The sequence below is a fragment of the Schistocerca americana genome, chromosome 1 (genome assembly GCF_021461395.2).
Source record: "Schistocerca americana isolate TAMUIC-IGC-003095 chromosome 1, iqSchAmer2.1, whole genome shotgun sequence".
NCBI classification, from domain to species: Eukaryota; Metazoa; Arthropoda; class Insecta; order Orthoptera; family Acrididae; genus Schistocerca; species Schistocerca americana.
This window is the reverse complement of record NC_060119.1, coordinates 253,287,153-253,304,811: the sequence shown is the minus strand read 5'-3', so window position 1 is coordinate 253,304,811 and position 17,659 is coordinate 253,287,153. Positions and strand designations below refer to the sequence as shown.

General features: G+C 42.0%; 1 protein-coding gene across 3 annotated transcripts in view; it reads right to left on the bottom strand.

Moving 5' to 3' along the window:
• LOC124558188 overlaps positions 1-17,659 on the bottom strand; it is a 122,997-nt gene that overhangs the window by 52,550 nt on the left and 52,788 nt on the right. The gene's annotated exons all lie outside the window — the stretch shown is intronic.

The window sequence follows — 17,659 nt, the reverse complement described above, 5'->3', positions numbered from 1 at the left end:
TGTAAGACATTTCCAGGGGCAGATGTGGACTCTGACCACAATCTATTTGTTATGAACTGCAGATCGAAACTGAAGAAACTACAAAAAGGTGGGAATTTAAGGAGATGGGACCTGGATAAACTGAAAGAACCAGAGGTTGTACAGAGTTTCAGGGAGAGCATAAGGGAAGAATTGACAGGAATGGGGGAAAGAAATACAGTAGAAGAAGAATGGGTAGCTCTGAGGGATGAAGTAGTGAAGGCAGCAGACGACCAAGTAGGTAAAAAGACGAGGGCTAATAGAAACCCTTGGGTAACAGAAGAAATATTGAATTTAATTGATGAAAGGAGAAAATATAAAAACGCAGTAAATGAAGCAGGCAAAAAGGAATACAGACGTCTCAAAAATGAGATTGACAGGAAGTGCAAAATGGCTAAGCAGGGATGGCTAGAGGACAAATGTAAGGATGTAGAGGCTTGTCTCACTAGGGGTAAGATAGATACTGCCTACAGGAAAATTAAAGAGACCTTTGGAGAGAAGAGAACCACATGTATGAATATCAAGAGCTCAGATGGCAACCCAGTTCTAAGCAAAGAAGGGAAGGCAGAAAGGTGGAAGGAGTATATAGAGGGTTTATACAAGGGCAATGTACTTGAGGACAATATTATGGAAATGGAAGAGGATGTAGATGAAGACGAAATGGGAGATAAGATACTGTGTGAAGAGTTTGACAGAGCACTGAAAGACCTGAGTCGAAACAAGGCCCCGGGAGTAGACAACATTCCATTAGAACTACTGATGGCCTTGGGAGAGCCAGTCATGACAAAACTCTACCATCTGGTGAGCAAGATGTATGAGACAGGTGAAATACCCTCAGACTTCAAGAAGAATATAATAATTCCAATCCCAAAGAAAGCAGGTGTTGACACATGTGAAAATTACCGAACTATCAGTTTAATAAGTCACAGCTGCAAAATGCTAACACGAATTATTTACAGACGAATGGAAAAACTGGTAGAAGCCGACCTCGGAGAAGATCAGTTTGGGTTCCGTAGAAATGTTGGAACACGTGAGGCAATACTAACCTTACGACTTATCTTAGAAGAAAGATTAAGAAAAGGCAAACCTACGTTTCTAGCATTTATAGACTTAGAGAAAGCTTTTGACAATGTTAACTGGAATACTCTCTTTCAAATTCTGAAGGTGACAGGGGTAAAATACAGGGAGCGAAAGGCTATTTACAATTTGTACAGAAACCAGGTGGCAGTTATAAGAGTCGAGGGGCATGAAAGGGAAGCAGTGGTTGGGAAAGGTGTGAGACAGGGTTGTAGCCTCTCCCCGATGTTATTCAATCTGTATATTGAGCAAGCAGTAAAGGAAAAAAAAGAAAAATTTGGAGTAGGTATTAAAATTCATGGAGAAGAAGTAAAAACTTTGAGGTTCGCCGATGACATTGTAATTCTGTCAGAGACAGCAAAGTACTTGGAAGAGCAGTTGAACGGAATGGACAGTGTCTTGAAAGGAGGATATAAGATGAACATCAACAAAAGCAAAACGAGGATAATGGAATGTAGTCAAATTAAATCGGGTGATGCTGAGGGAATTAAATTAGGAAATGAGACACTTAAAGTAGTAAAGGAGTTTTGCTATTTGGGGAGTAAAATAACTGATGATGGTCGAAGTAGAGAGGATATAAAATGTAGACTGGCAATGGGAAGGAAATCGTTTCTGAAGAAGAGAAATTTGTTAACGTCGAGTATAGATTTAAGTGTCAGGAAGTCGTTTCTGAAAGTATTTGTATGGAGTGTAGCCATGTATGGAAGTGAAACATGAACGATAACTAGTTTGGACAAGAAGAGAATAGAAGCTTTCGAAATGTGGTGCTACAGAAGACTGCTGAAGATAAGGTGGGTAGATCACGTAACTAATGAGGAGGTATTGAATAGGATTGGGGAGAAGTTTGTGGCACAACTTGACTAGAAGAAGGGATCGGTTGGTAGGACATGTTTTGAGGAATCAAGGGATCACAAATTTAGCATTGGAGGGCAGCGTGGAGGGTAAAAATCGTAGAGGGAGACCAAGAGATGAATACACTAAGCAGATTCAGAAGGATGTAGGTTGCAGTAGGTACTGGGAGATGAAGAAGCTTGCACAGGATAGAGTAGCATGGAGAGCGGCATCAAACCAGTCTCAGGACTGAAGACCACAACAACAAACAACCCCATATGGACATTATAGTCTTTGACAAGCAATGGGCCGTTCATTGACAGCTCTGTTCCATCCTTCTGTCTTCTGGTTGTAGTACACTTTTCACATACGGTGCGTGAAAATTGCTCAAGAAATATATCCGTTTTCTATCCTTCCACTTGAGACAAAGAATTCCTCTTGGTTACTCCACCAATCTGAATCTCCTCTTTGTAGTTCTTTGTCATCTTTTAGATCTTTTGGCAGGTGTTATCTTTCCTTCCCAACAGTTCCACAGGCATGAATCTGTTTTTGTTTTAAATATTTCATCAATAGAACTGAGGTGAATTACTTGTCAAATTATACTTCATAAACTTTCATTTCTAAGATTTTGCAGAGTATTTTTACAACCCGTCCTCCTAGGTCTTTCTCAGTGGCCTCTCCTAATTTGCCAGTGTAAATTTCGAATTGACACACACATCCTCTTTGGTCTGCAAGCAACCAGACTTTATAACCTCTCTTGATAGGCTTAGCTGGCATGTATTGCTTCAAGGATGATCTACCCTTGAATTTAATCATTTCTTCGTCAGTGGACAGTTGTTGGGTGGGCTTGTAGTAACCCATGAATGCTTTTGGCAAGACATCAAGAACAGGTCTCACTTTATACATTTTATCATAGTTAGGAGAGCCTTTTTGAGGTTGTGTAGTTAAATCATTAAAATGAATGTGGGATAGAAGCCATGAAAATCTGTTGACAGACATGTAACTGCTTAGGCACGAGTCTCGGAGTTTCATGTTAGACGACCAGTAATCTCTGAAACTAGGTAACCTTTTTCAGTCCCATAAGAATATTAATTGCCAAAAATGATCTTATTTCAGTACAGCAGTTTGTGGGAACTCGATTCATGCCACCACTCTTCTGCGTGTTGCATAAACGTTGGTTTCGTACACAATTCTTTCTACTAGGATGTCAGGAAAGAGCAAATGAAAATTTTCAGCAGGATATTCTGTCATCAGAGACTGATGGCCCAGTCAGTTCTGTGAAAAGAAATTTCTGTTTTGTGTTGTTTACTTGTGCCCATATTTTATCACTATCTATCCTGTATATTAGTGGCAAATCATCTAAGTCTGTCTCTGAATCATCTGTCATGTCTACAGACGCATCAACAGTAGTGTTACAGACTGAGTTATTGTGATTTACAGTAACTGGAATGCATGGAACTGGGTCACCTAGGCCTAAATCGCCAACAGAGATAGATTTATCACCTGTTATTGCTTCAGGGTTCTCATAAAAAATCATAGGTGATGAAACTGCTTCATTCGTTTTTGCGGTTTCTTCATCATCACATGATAACAGATCATCATCTGATCCCTCACTGGGTATGTTTGCAAAGAGTTCCTCCACAAAGGCTTCATCAATTTCACAAAATTTCTAAGACATTTATTTAGCTTCGACATGTCTAACAATGACCTACAAAATAATTACAGTTATGTAATACACACTTACATATATCAACTAAGTTATACATATTGTTTGTATGATACTTTGTAAATGATCAAAAGCATGACATTGTAAACCTTATTTTCGGAAAATATTGTCGATAGTTGTAATAGGTTCAAAAAATGGTTAAAATGGCTCTGAGCACTATGGGACTCAACTGCTGAGGTCATTAGTCCCCTAGAACTTAGAACTAATTAAACCTAACTAACCTAAGGACATCACACACATCCATGCCCGAGGCAGGACTCGAACCTGCGACCGTAGCGGTCTCGCGGTTCCAGACTGCAGCGCCAGAACCGCGCGGCCACTTCGGCCGGCTGTAATAGGTTATACTGGTATTGTAGCGATACCACCCATGATTCCGAACAGAAAAACAAAATGCGTTCATAAATTCTAAATATCAGTGTTGGATATTATTCTTGTGTACATTAACAATAAATGATGCAAACCACTAACGTTTAGCAGTATTAACAACAGATATGTAGATATTTATTCCACATGACATCAACAGACGCAGGCACAGGCACTCACTAGTAACGCACACTTTGGAACAACTGCTAAGCGAACAGTAGCCATGAAATTTACGACGTAGTTCCAAGAAACACCACTACAAGGCACCTGCTGGCAGCTACTGGACGTGGTAGCCAGGCAATACCACAATGTTGAAAAGGCACAGAAGCTTATAAAATGGTGGTATTGTAAGAATACCACTGCGGAGCAAAGGGTTAAAATTACAAGGGATGAGAGTCAATACCTGGCGTACCATGCCATGCCGGATTTAACCCTTGCAATGCCAAGGAGGTGGGGGTGGGGTACTTTATGCCCACCTTTTTTTAAAACATTTTAATCCAGTCTCTTACTTTATACAGAATGAAATTTTCATTCTGCAGCGGCAGAGTGTGCGCTGATATGAAACTTCTTGGCAGATTAAAACTGTGTTTTTCGTACTTTATATCCCAAAATTCTGAAAATATATTTATTGCTTTGAATGAATTATTTCATCAGATTCCATAAATGTCTTAAATCTTTCACTTAAACATAATGAAAAACCTTAAGCCTTAGTAGTAGATGTCACTTCTCCAATAACTTTCACATTCAGTATTTCAGGTTCAGGACCTTATTTACACATCAATATCTTTTTAAAAAGTATGTTGTAAGTTAGAGTCAACAACAATTAACGGAAGATGCATTTCTTAATTTTTTTTAGGATGGGCATATAAAGCACTTCATAACCAAGTGGAATTAGCGGATCGAAGAATATGAGGCATGACATCATATGTATGAACTAATAATTGTGGAGGCTGAAGTAGTTGTGACGGGTTACGCCGAGAATTGTAGCCACCCCAGCACACAACTAATCTCTGTACAAGAAAAGGCAAAAACGTGGCAAAAAGGTAAACACAATTAGTGAAAGAAGTGAAGCTGAAATCAACAAGGTCAAGATGAAATCAAGAACTGGTAGCAACGGGTCAACTAACAATAACAACTATGGAAATTTCGTAATGTATATTTTACAGACAGAAGCTGGAAACCTCAACACAGGAGTGACAAACCTAGTATTACCATAAGTGCTTTGCAAGAAGTAAAAGCTTTTGTTAGGAATTTTAATAGATTCCAGCAGAGACTACACCTAATTTCATTTTGGGCAGACTTGAAAGATCAATGGGTAGAAACAAAATTGATAGATTTTGCAGTGAGGCACAAGGAAGACGGGGCTTCCAACCTGGGCTGATTCCCTAAATTTAGACAGGATGACGTATGATGAGTTTGAGAAGGCGTTTGTTGAGAAATATTGGTTACAGGAAAAGTGGGAAGTAGTGAAAGATGAAATGAAACTACGGGCGTATAATAGACAGGTGGGGGGATTGCTTTTTGGCATGTTAGAAAAGTCGCTAGAATTAAACAGATATTTAGACATACCATAGCGAAAAAACATTAATAAAATGCGTAATAAACATGGTGCCAGCGATGTATAATACTGTGTAATTGTCAAAATGGAAGAGCACGCAAAAACGATTTTAAAACGCATAGAAGAAAACAAGCAACAAGTAGGTCCAGTCACAGCTCTATAGATGTCATGTGAACGTCACCAACGACAGGTCTGCAGCGCCAGCACAGGCGGCAATATCTGGAGTTCGCGCAGTCAGGAACAGAGATGCGAAGTGTCTCAACCAATCAGCACCATGATGGTTTCGTAGAGACCAGTAGAGGAGTGACATGTCGTTACGCACACGGAAGGTACGCAATGTTCGGACTAAAGGCCTGGCCAGACAGAATGCGGCCTGGCCGTCCCGCCTGTGGCCTTGAACCACAGCCGGAAGGCCGCACTGTTGAATCGCTCGTTATTGTATGGCGGCGGCCACAATGAGTGCGGCTTTGACGCTTCGGCATGCGGTCTGCCGCACCGGCCGCTGCCGGGTTGTTACAGATTAAGGCCTGACCAGACAGAATGCGGCCTGGCCGTCCGGCCTGTGGCCTTGAACCGCAGCCGATAGGCTGCACTGTTGAATTGCTCGTTACTATGGCGGCGGTCACACAGAGTGCGGCTCTGACGCACCGGCATATAGCCTGCCGCACCGGCCGCCGCCGGGTTGTCACAGATTACAGATTCGCCGCAAGCCGGAGCGGCTGCTTGCCTCTGTTGGCGCACTCAACTGCTCTGCCTGTCACACTGGAAGCAGTGGCTGAGGCAGTTTTTATCATCATGGACAGAGAAAGACTTATAGAGGAGGTGAGAGAATACAACTTTTTGTATGATACACGCGATCCTGATTTGGAGGTAGAATACTTTTGCCCTCGATATACTCTTAATAGAAAGCTGAATTTTCAAAAATAGTGTTGTGACTGTGACGTCCATAACTTCCAATATCAACTACTGTTAACTTGTAGTATGGGTCAACGATCGTCAGGAGATGTAGCGAAAAGAATTGTTTATAACAGAAGAACTGAGCATTTTAACCTGATATGCTTCCTGTCTATGCTTCCAATGCAGTTTGGAAACCACCAAAGTTCTAGAAATCCTGCTTCACATTTCTTCCACATCTCTGTTGTAGGAGTAGGTAAAAACTTGGGCTGTAGAACAGTCCATATTGCCTGGCACACTCCTTCCACAATTTCTGAGACTGTTGAACGCCCTAAGCGAAAAGAAAAGCTATGGTGTGGTGACTGTCACCTGTAGCCAAGTATCTGGAAAAGATTAAAAAACTTATGCCGATAGAACGAATAGATAAGTTAACGACCAAAGATATGTTGGTTTAAATTCAATGACAATGTTATGAATACAATGAAACAAAACAATCTATTTAGTAGAAAGTTCTCTGTAGCGGGACATACGGAACTAGATGTTACTATCGTTTGCTGTATTCATGAACACTGCAGATAAATTTATCACTCCACTCGTAACTACGTTGTAGGACAGCACTTTCTTCCGCTGAACCTTTCATGCGATACAGCAAAACTGAAATTGAATAATTTATATGACTTCTGTATGAAGCACAAAGAGGCCACAAATGGTAAAACTTACCTCAAACAAATGGCTAGTCTGTGCCTTGTATCAATTGGCTTTCTCCAGTTCGTTATGCACTTCTTGGTGCTACCTAAAAATCAGAACATGCAGTTTTTCGAAACATTCTCACGACAGACGAAAATATTTGAAGAACCTATCTTCGTCAGACCCCAGTTCAGTACACAGACGATGGTATTCTCCTAAGCTTTCTGTCCTGGTATTAATGTCGTGCACCCAACATCTCCTCTTCTAGGTCCATTTCGTATCGCTAGTGCAAGGAGGAGTCCTTCCTCGTCCGAGCTACTCATTTCTGCACTTAAAAAAAAAAAACCTCGCATAAAGATAACGTGTTCCCCGTGAAGCTTCCAAATCTCCAAATCGTCTAACGCCAAGAAAATCATGCTACGCATGCAAGCTTAATAATGGGGTTCGGTCCCTTCCACAGTGTAACAGTTGACGCAGCAAGAGTCGCAACGGCCGGCCGTTGCCTGTGTGGCGTCCCCGGCCACAGAAGACCCCGGCCACCCGCTGCGCAGTCCGTCGCAGCAGCAGGCCGGATTCTGTCTGGCCAGGCCTTTACAGATTCGACACAAGCCGGAGTGGCTGCTTGCCTCTGTTGGCGCACTCAACTACTCTATGGTCAGACTGGAAGCAGTGGCGTGAGGTGGGTTTTGTCTTGCAGCTCGTAGTGCATGCATCATGGACACAGACAGACTTATAGAGGAGGTCAGACAATACAACTTTTTGTATGATACACGCGATCCTGATTTGGAGGTATAATACTTTTGCCCTCAATATACTCTTGATAGAAAGCTGAATTCTCAGAAATAGTGTTGTCACTGTGACGTTCATAACTTCCAACATCAACTACTGTAAACTCGGTAGTATGGATCAACGATCGCCAGGAGAACTAGCAAAAAGAACTGTTTGTAACAGAAGAACTGGCATCCACTATCCTTCGGGCATTTTAACCTGATAGGCTTTCCGTCTATGCTTCCAAGGCAGTTCGGAAACCCCCAGTTCTAGAAATCCCTCTTCAGATTTCTTCCACATCTCTGTTGTTGGAGTAGGTAAATACTTGGGCTGTAGAACAGTCCATATTGCCTGGCGCACTTGTTTCACGATATCTGAGACTGTTGAACGTCCTAACCGAAAATAAAACACTATGGTCTGGTGACTGTCGCCTGTAGTCAAGTATCTGGAAAAGATTAAAATCAATTATGCCGATAAAACAAATAGATAATTCACGACCAAAGATATGTTTGTTTAAATTCAATAACAATGTTATGAATACAATGAAACAAAACAATCTATTAAGTAGAAAGTTCTCTCTAGCGGGACATACGGAACTAGATGTTACTATCGTTTGCTGTATTTGTAAACACTGCAGATAAATTTATCACTCCCCTTGTAACTACGTTGTGGGATAGCACTTTCTTCCGCCGAACCTTTCCTATGATACAGCAAAACTGAAATGGAATAATTAATATGACTTCTATTTGAAGCATCAAGGGATCACAAATTTAGCATTGGAGGGCAGCGTGGAGGGTAAAAATTGTAGAGGGAGACCAAGAGATGAATACACTAAACAGATTCAGGAGGATGTAGGTTGCAGTAGGTACTGGGAGATGAAGGAGCTTGCACAGGATAGATTAGCATGGAGAGCTGCATCAAACCAGTCTCAGGAGTGAAGACCACAACAACAACAACAACAACAACATTTGAAGCACAAAGAGCCACAAACGGTAAAACTTACCTCAAACAAATGGCTAGTCAGTCCCTTGTATCAATTGGCTTCCTCCAGTTCGTTGTGCACTTCTCGGTGCTACCTTTTTATCGGGTGATGTATCTCCTCGAAACATTCTCGCGACATACGAAAATATTTGAAGAACCTATCCTCGTCAGACTCTAGATCAATACACAGACGATGGTATTCTCCTACGCTTTCTCTCTTGCTATTAATGTCGTGCACCCAAAATCTCCTCTTCTTGGTGCCATTTCGTATTGCTAGTGCGAGTTACTCATTTCTGCAATTAAAAAAAAAAGACTTCGCACAAACATAACATGTCCCGCGTGAAGATTCCAAATCTTCTAACGCCAAGACAATCGCGCTACGAATGCAAGCTTAATAATGGGGTTCAGCCCCTTCCACAGTGTAACAGCTGATGCAGCAACAGTCGCTGCGGCCGGCCGTTGCCTGTGTGGCGTCCCTGGCCACTGACGGGTCCTGACACCTGCTGCGCCGTTCGTCTCAGCGGCAGGCCGGATTTTGTCTGGCCAGGCCTTAACTGCCAGCTGCAAATCTACAGCTAACAGCACTTGCTGCTACCCAATCAAACAGCCTTTCTGCAGGATGACAACGCCCTCTTATTCATTCGGCGACAACAAAGGTCTAGCCGATGGCAGCTCAGCGAACGCATCAACGGAGGTGCCCTGCGCCCCTTTCAAGTACGACTGGTTTTGTGCTTGTGCATGAAACTTAGCCAGCAGCGGGCGAAACCGGGGCCGCACACTGAGTGACCCTCAACACCACGGGGCCAATACAGTCTGAGTTTTTACTGAATGTTAAATCTTTCTATATGATTGTCATTTATCTAATTTTGGTGCAGTTTTTGTGTTCAATAATTGCTTGATATCTACCATCACATAGCCCACTGGATATCAATAACTTAAATCAATGCAAGTCAAAGTCGTTAATTTCAGTAAACTTTTGGTATATGAATGAATTGGAGTGTCGTTCTACTGAAAAATCTAGTAAAGCCATAGACATTTGTTCGATTGTATCGGTGTTAATTGTTGTTTTTAATCTAAATTAGATGTTTGTAAATGTCATAGGATTTTGAGTTGTAATTTTGGCTAAAATTTGCATTTTTCAAAACAATTGCCAGAGGGGACATAAGGATACCATGATCAATATCCTTCCCACAGGGCTACCCAGCAGCTGGCGTTAGTTGGCAAGCTGTAGCTTCTAGAACGTTGCTGGCCGGTGTGGCCGTGCGGTTCTAGGCGCTTCAGTCTGGAACCGCGTGACCGCTACGGTCGCAGGTTCGAATCCTGCCTCGGGCATGGTTATGTGTGATGTCCTTAGGTTAGTTAGGTTTAAGTAGTTCTAAGTTCTAGGGGACTGATGACCATAGATGTTAAGTCCCATAGTGCTAAGAGCCATTTGAACCATTCTTTTCTAGAACTTTCTGTAGTGTCCCATCTTTTCCGTTGAATAGGGCTTTGTTGTGTTGCGTCGGCAATGTCATTTAGTGGCGACGATGCGTAGGCAATGGAGTGGGGTCGGTTGTGTGAATATGTAGTGAAAGAATCGTGAGTCAGAAATATGCAAAGTTGAATTATAAAGAGTTTAAGAGTGCCTTGAAAGAAATATTGCAGTGGAATAGAAATGCTGAATCGTACATGACTTTTTAGAGTGAGTATCTTTTTAGAATTTGTCAGTTTCATAAAAGTGAATGAATGTGAAACAGATAGGCATGTTTCCTATCGTTGAAAGTTGAACAAGCACATTGAATAAAAATAAAAAGTAAGAAGGGCATTGCCAAAATTTAAAGTAAATTGGGCAGCAAATGATAAGTAATGTCAAATATAGTTAGGTTTTCCTATAAATTTCTATGTAATCGAGGGTTAAGTCAGTCATTCTCCATTAGGATCATGGTCAGTTCTCTTGAAATTATGAAGATGTGAGAGCTTACACTAAACACACCCTCAGGAATTGTGACATGTTCAGAAAAAAACAGCCAAATATTTGTAACAAGCAAAAATATAAATGTCACTGCTATTCGTCTTTTATTTTTGAATTAGAGTGAGATCACAAAATCGAACAAACTCACTCTTGAGGGAGAGAATTCTTTATGTGAATGAGATCGAATACTGCAGAACATCCTTGTAATAGAATAATAAAGTCCGAAATATGTTACAAATATGAAATTGTATTAATCAAATTTTAGCATATTGCAGGTTGGGAAGATATTTATCTCTGCTTCATAGCTCCATGCCTCTATCCACTACATTAAGGTGAGTGAACACGTACGGCATCTGACATTGTCTTTCCTGTTACAATCAACTGAATGCTTTTACTACTGATATACCATTAACTTACCCCCCCCCCCCCAAGAAAAAGGTCCAAGATGAGTGCGACACATGAGCAGATGACGATAAAAGCAAGGACGTTAAAATCTATGGCGATACCCTAATGCCATAAACAAGCCAGTGACTGATGCAGTCACAAATCCGAAAAAAATGGTTCAAATGGCTCTAAGCACTATGGGACTTAACATCTAACCTGCACACACATCCATGCCCGAGGCAGGATTCGAACCTGCGACCGTAGCAGCAGCGTGGTTCCGGACTGAAGCGTCTAGAGCCGCCCGGCCACGCCGGCCGGCCACAAATCCCAGAAAATTGTGATCAGTGTTGTAGTGTTAGTCGTCGAAATACAAATGTAAATTTGTGTAAAAATGGTTGCTTGTAGGGCCAGGAAGGACAGTGCAAAGAAAAGCTTGTGAATTGAGGCATTACGTCAAAATATGGAACACCAGTTAAATATAGAACAATATGGTCAATACAAACTGACCTACAGCCCCTCATTAAAATCTCAGTTCCCTCACAACGACTAATAGCTCAAACCTAGAACTTCTTATCCCACACAAACCAAATACTTTCACCTTTTAACTTTTTCCTAACATCCACAAACCCAGTCACCCTGGTAGCACTATAGTTGGTGACTTCAAATTACTCACCGAACGTATACGAGGTCTGTTAAAAAAAAAACCACAGGAACATTCGTAATTTTGTGGTAGTGGCATGTTGGAGCACGGCTGCCATACAGGCGGCCGTGGTTGGTGCAAAATGCGGTTGGCACCCCTGCATACACCTGTGTTCAATATGTAACTGCCGGAAGTTTCATTGTTGTATATCTGTTAGTTTTGTTCAGTGCTGTGTTGGGTAGAACGTTGTGTCGCACAGTTTGCGAATTTCGCGATGTCCAAGTTAGAGAAGCAACGCATCTGCATCAACTTTTCCGAGAAACTCAAGAAAACATTTACAGAGACACACCAAGTGATGCAGGAAGCCTGGCGACTTAAAAATGCCCAGACGGAAGTTAAAGGTGTTCCTCGTTCGCGACGCCCTTCGACGAGTACCGACGACTCTCATGTCAGGAACGTCAACGAAATTGTGTGTGCCAATCAAAGGCTGATTGGCCGAGACACTGCATAAGAATGTAATATTTCAGTGGATCATGTCATGAAATCCTGACACAGTGTCTTTGGAATGCATTCTGTTGCCGTCAAGTTCGTTCCACGGCTCCTGAGTCAAGACAAGAAAGATCTTTGCCTCGTAATCTGTGAAGGGGTTTTGGATCGTGCAAATGAGAACGAGATGTTTATTAACGTAAAACAATGAGCACTTCATCTAAGATCCAAGAGAAGTAAAAACCTAGCTGACAAACAAATGCAGAACGAAGCGAAAATGAGCGTAAGGAGAGCAATGAGAGAAGCGTTTAATGATTTTGAAAGTAAGAGGTTGTCAACCGAACTGAGTAAAAACCCTAAGAGATTTTGGTCATATGTAAAATCAGTAGGTGGGTCAAAATCATCTATTCATTCTCTCAGCGACCACACCGGCACCGAAACTGGAGATCAGAGAGAAGGACGAAATACTGAATTCGGTCTTGCGAAGTTGTTTAACCGTGGAAGATCGTAACACTGTCACTCCCTTCAATCGTTGTGCGAACGTCGAAATGGTAGATACTGAGATGATCGCGGAACTTAAAAGCAGCTACAATCGCTTAGTAGTGGAAAGACTTCAGGACCAGATGGGATACCTATAAGATTCTATAAATATTACGCGAAAGAACTTGCTCCCCTTCTAGCAGTAATTTATCGTAGATCGCTTGAGCAACGAAAGATACCTAATGACTGGAAAAAAGCACAGGTCATTCCCGTTTTTAAGAAAGGCCGTCAGACAGATCCACACAATTATAGACCTATATCGTTGACGACAATCTGTTGTAGAGTTATGGAACATGTTTTATGTTAAAGAATTATGACATTCTTGAAAAATGAACAGCTCCTCTATAAAAATCAACATGGATTCCGCAAACAGAGATTCTGCGAAACTCAGCTCGCTCTGTTCCTCCATGAGATTCATAGCGCAGTGGACAACGGCGCCCAGGTTGATGTCATGTTCCTTGATTTCAGTAAGCCATTTGATAAAGTCCCGCATTGCCGGTTAATGAAAAAAATACGAGCTTACGGAGTATCGGAGCAGACCTGTGATTGGATTGAAGACTTTCTTGCAGAAAGAACTCAACACGTCACTCTTAACGGAACTAAATTGACAAATGTAAAGGTAGTAACCGATGTACCACAGGGAAGTGTAGTAGAACCGTTGCTGTTCACAATATATTTAAATGATCTAGTAGAAAGCGTAGGATGGTCTTTAAGGTTATTCGCAGATGATGCAGTTGTTTATACCAAAGTAGCAACGCCAGAAGGTAGTAAGAATTTGCAGAACGTCCTGCAGAGAATTGATGAATGGTGCAGGCTCTGGCAGTTGACCCAGAACATAAATAAATGTAACATATTGTGCATACATAGGGAATGAAATCCACTACTGTACAGTTACACTCTTGATGACTAACAGCTGGAGACAGCGTCTGCCGTAAAATATCTAGGCACAATTACGCAGAGCGACATTGAGTGGAATGACCATATAAAACAGTTAGTGAGAAAAGCAGACACCAGACTCAGATTCATCGGAAGAATCTTAAGGAAATGTAACTCATCCATGAAAGAAATGGCTTATAGGGAGCTTGTTCGCCTGATTCTTGAGCACTGTTCATATATCTGAGATCCCTATCAGGTAGGACTGATAGAGGAGATAGAGAAGATCCAACAAAGAGCGGCACGTTTCGTCACGGGATCGTTTAGCTGGCGTGAGAGCTTTACGTAGATGCTAAAACAAGAAAAAAACTCCACTGGCAGACGTTACAAGAGAGACATTGTGCATCACGGAGAGATTTACTATGGAAATTTTGGGACAGCACTTTTCAGGAGTCAGACAACATGTTACTTCCCACCACATACATCTCGCATATTGACCACGAGGAGAAAATTCGAGAAATTACAGCCAATTCAGAGGCTTACCGACAATCATTCTTCCCATGCACTATTTGTGAATGGAACAGGATTGGAGGGATCAGATAGTGATACCGAAAGTACCCTCCGCCACACACCATTAGGTGGCTTGTGGAGTATAATGTAGAGTTTTGTAGACAGTTCATGGCTCTTTCAGCGCGATAACGCACCCGCACATGCATCCCTGTTGGTGTGTAACTATTGCACAAGAAACGAAATCACAGTGCTGCCTCATCGTCCGTACTCTCCAGATGTGACCCCTGTGGACTTTTTCTTTATTTCCAAAGCTGAAAACCCCCTGAAAGGACGAAGATTTGCGATAAAAGACCATTCACAGATGGCGCACTGCGTGATCCAACAACCAAGACTGCTTTGGGAAGTGGAAATGGCATTGGGAGTGGAGTCTCAATTTTGGAGGAGTGTAGCTGGAAGGACACTGTGGACATAGTTCCAGAATTTTTTTAACAGATCTCGTACATGCTTAGTTGATCAAAGCCTGCAAACTGTAGTGCAAAGACTCTCCTCCAACATTAAAGATAACCATTTCCTAGATCACCTGAAAGCTGTGCTCGTTCCACTCCCATCACACACTGGCCCTATTCCGAATCCCATGCCACTTTCCTTGATGTTGACTTCATCCTCACTGCTAATCAGTTACAGACTTCTGTCCACATTAACTCTACTAACAAACAACAATACTTACATTTTGAGAGTTGCCATCCTTTCTATGACCAACGTTCTCTCCCACGCAGCCTTGGCATTCAAGGCAACCTTATTTGCTCAGTGCAAATTCTATACAGCAATACACCTCCATTCTCACCTCAGCCTTCACTGGACGTAATTACACCTCTTGCCACTCAGTATTATCCTGGTCTTTAATGTATCAATCAGACATTACGACAAGGCTATGGCTTCTTATAAGCATGCCCTGAAATGAAGTCACATCTCATATCATATTTTTCCCACCACACCTAGAATAATTTTTCATTGCCCTCCCCCTCCCCCCCCCCCCCACCCCTCCATTCCCCACAATATCCTTATCAGACACTATGATCCTTCTGCACTCATTTCCTTACTGCACTCATTTCCTTACTGCACTCATTTCCTTACCCTATGGCCCCTACCCCTGTGACCACCCATGCCTAAGACTTGCCCTATGCATCCTCCTACCACAACCTATATACCAGCTCTGCATCTGGCAAAACATGCTATCAAATAGGGAGCCACCTGTTAAGTGAGATATCGTGTACCAGATGTTATGTATACACTATTCAGATTTTTACACTCACATGACTACCACCATTTTATCAGTTCAGTTTGGATGGACGGGCTTAGGAAGAGGATGTATACTGGCAACACACAATATCCTTTTATAGATTATGCTTTGTAACATGATAGTCGTGACATTTGGTGCCTGTTACACCACATTTGCCATCTGGAATCATCCTCCGACACCAGTTTCTCGGAGCTCCGCATGTGGGAACTGCCATCACAGCATGTCCTTGATGCTCGCCATCCACCTGACCTTAATTTACATTAACTACTTTCTTTAATTTCTTTCATATCCCCTTTTTGTTTTTTATCTCTCTTATTTATTGATCTATCTATTTTTCCCTGCACCCCACCTCTTACCACATGCACTTAGCTTTCCACTCTTCATAACTCTTCCACAATGTCTTGTCAGTAATCTCTGTGTTGCTTATTACCCCATCTTCATTCTTTAAGCTCTTAGGTTTTCAAATTTCATCCAGTGGTGTCCCCAACAATCAGTTTTTCCTGCTCATCCCATCAGGTAAGTCTGCCCAACCTGGGGTTCTGGGCGACTTTTCCAAACTCTCCCCCTTTCCCAAACTTCACCAATACTGTTCCTTCATTCCTCTTCCTACCCCTTCAACTCTTTCACCAGAAGAAGCCACTGGCTTGAAAAGCTTGCACATTTCTTTAACCCTTGTGTGTGTTTTCTCCTGTCACTGCTTGGTAAGTAGTTTTCTTATCTATCCAAATACATCATAATGTACTTGTTCAAAGTGTTTCTGCAAAGCTCAATTTGATCGAACATCAGTGTCATGTGCTTGCATCACAGCTTTGCAATTTTTTTCATCATTTCTCTCTTACATGCAAAATGTAATTAATGCTAGATTCTTCATAAATGACTAATGCTGCACTGTATGATACCTATTTATTTGACAGAATTTAGTGTTAATTTTTTTTTCCTTTGCTGTTGACAGCTGGTGTCATATCAGCTGTCCATGAATGTTTATGTTTGAGTTAACTGAGTGAGTGACTACGCAACAAATTATTGATTATAGCTTTCAACACATTAATTCCCCTCTCTCTCTCTCTCTCTCTCTCTCTCTCTCTCTCTCTCTCTCCCCTGCATATATGATTATTCTCCTCTGTGATAATTGTTATGTTCAAAAATTTTTCTTTATTTTGCAAACTGTTGCTCAGAAAAGTAGTAATAATATCTGTGGACCAAAAACTTTCATATGTAATGCTGATTTTGTTATGTTATGCAGCTGTTTGTATTCTAGTGTTGCCAAAGGATGTCCCCTCAATCCAAATGCACCATCTCATGATACTATTACTGTTCATACTGAGAAAAAGTTGTTCAGTGTCTGAAGTCAACATGCAAAAAATCAAACAATGGAAACATTAGGCAGGAATATCAAACATGTAGGAAAAGACAGAGTACTACTTACTGTAAAGAAGACATGTTAAGTTCCTGGCACCCGGCCATAGCTTTCATTAGTAACTCACACACACGCACACACACACGCACACACACACACACACACACACACACACACACAAACACAAACAAGCACACCTCGCACACACAAGACTGCCAGCTCCAGCATCTTGGACCAGAATACAACTACCATGTGGGATGCAAGCAGCAATCTGGAGGGGGCGGGGAAGCGGAAGAGACAGTAGTGTACGGGTGGGGAGAGATCTAATGCTGCCTGGTGGTGTGTGCAGGGACTAGACTGCCAAAAAGTGCAGCATCAGGAGGTTGTGGGGCAGGGAGGTGAGGAAAAAAGGAGCAAGAAAGGAGAGGAGAGGGGAAAGATGGGCAGTGCTTTGGCAGAAGGATGCAAATAAACAGGGTGGAAGATAAGAATGGGGAGGAGATGATGGACAGAGGTGGTGGAAACTGTTGAGTGGAGGGTGTGGGGACAGTATGTTGCTGTAGGATGAGCCTTGGATGATTGCGGGAGTGTAGAATGTGTTGTAAGGATGATTCCCATCAGTGCAGTTCAGAAAAACTAGTGGTGGAGGGAAGCAAGTATGTAATGTTCAGCTGCATGTTGTACCGCAACACGCTTTTTGCCACAGTTTGGC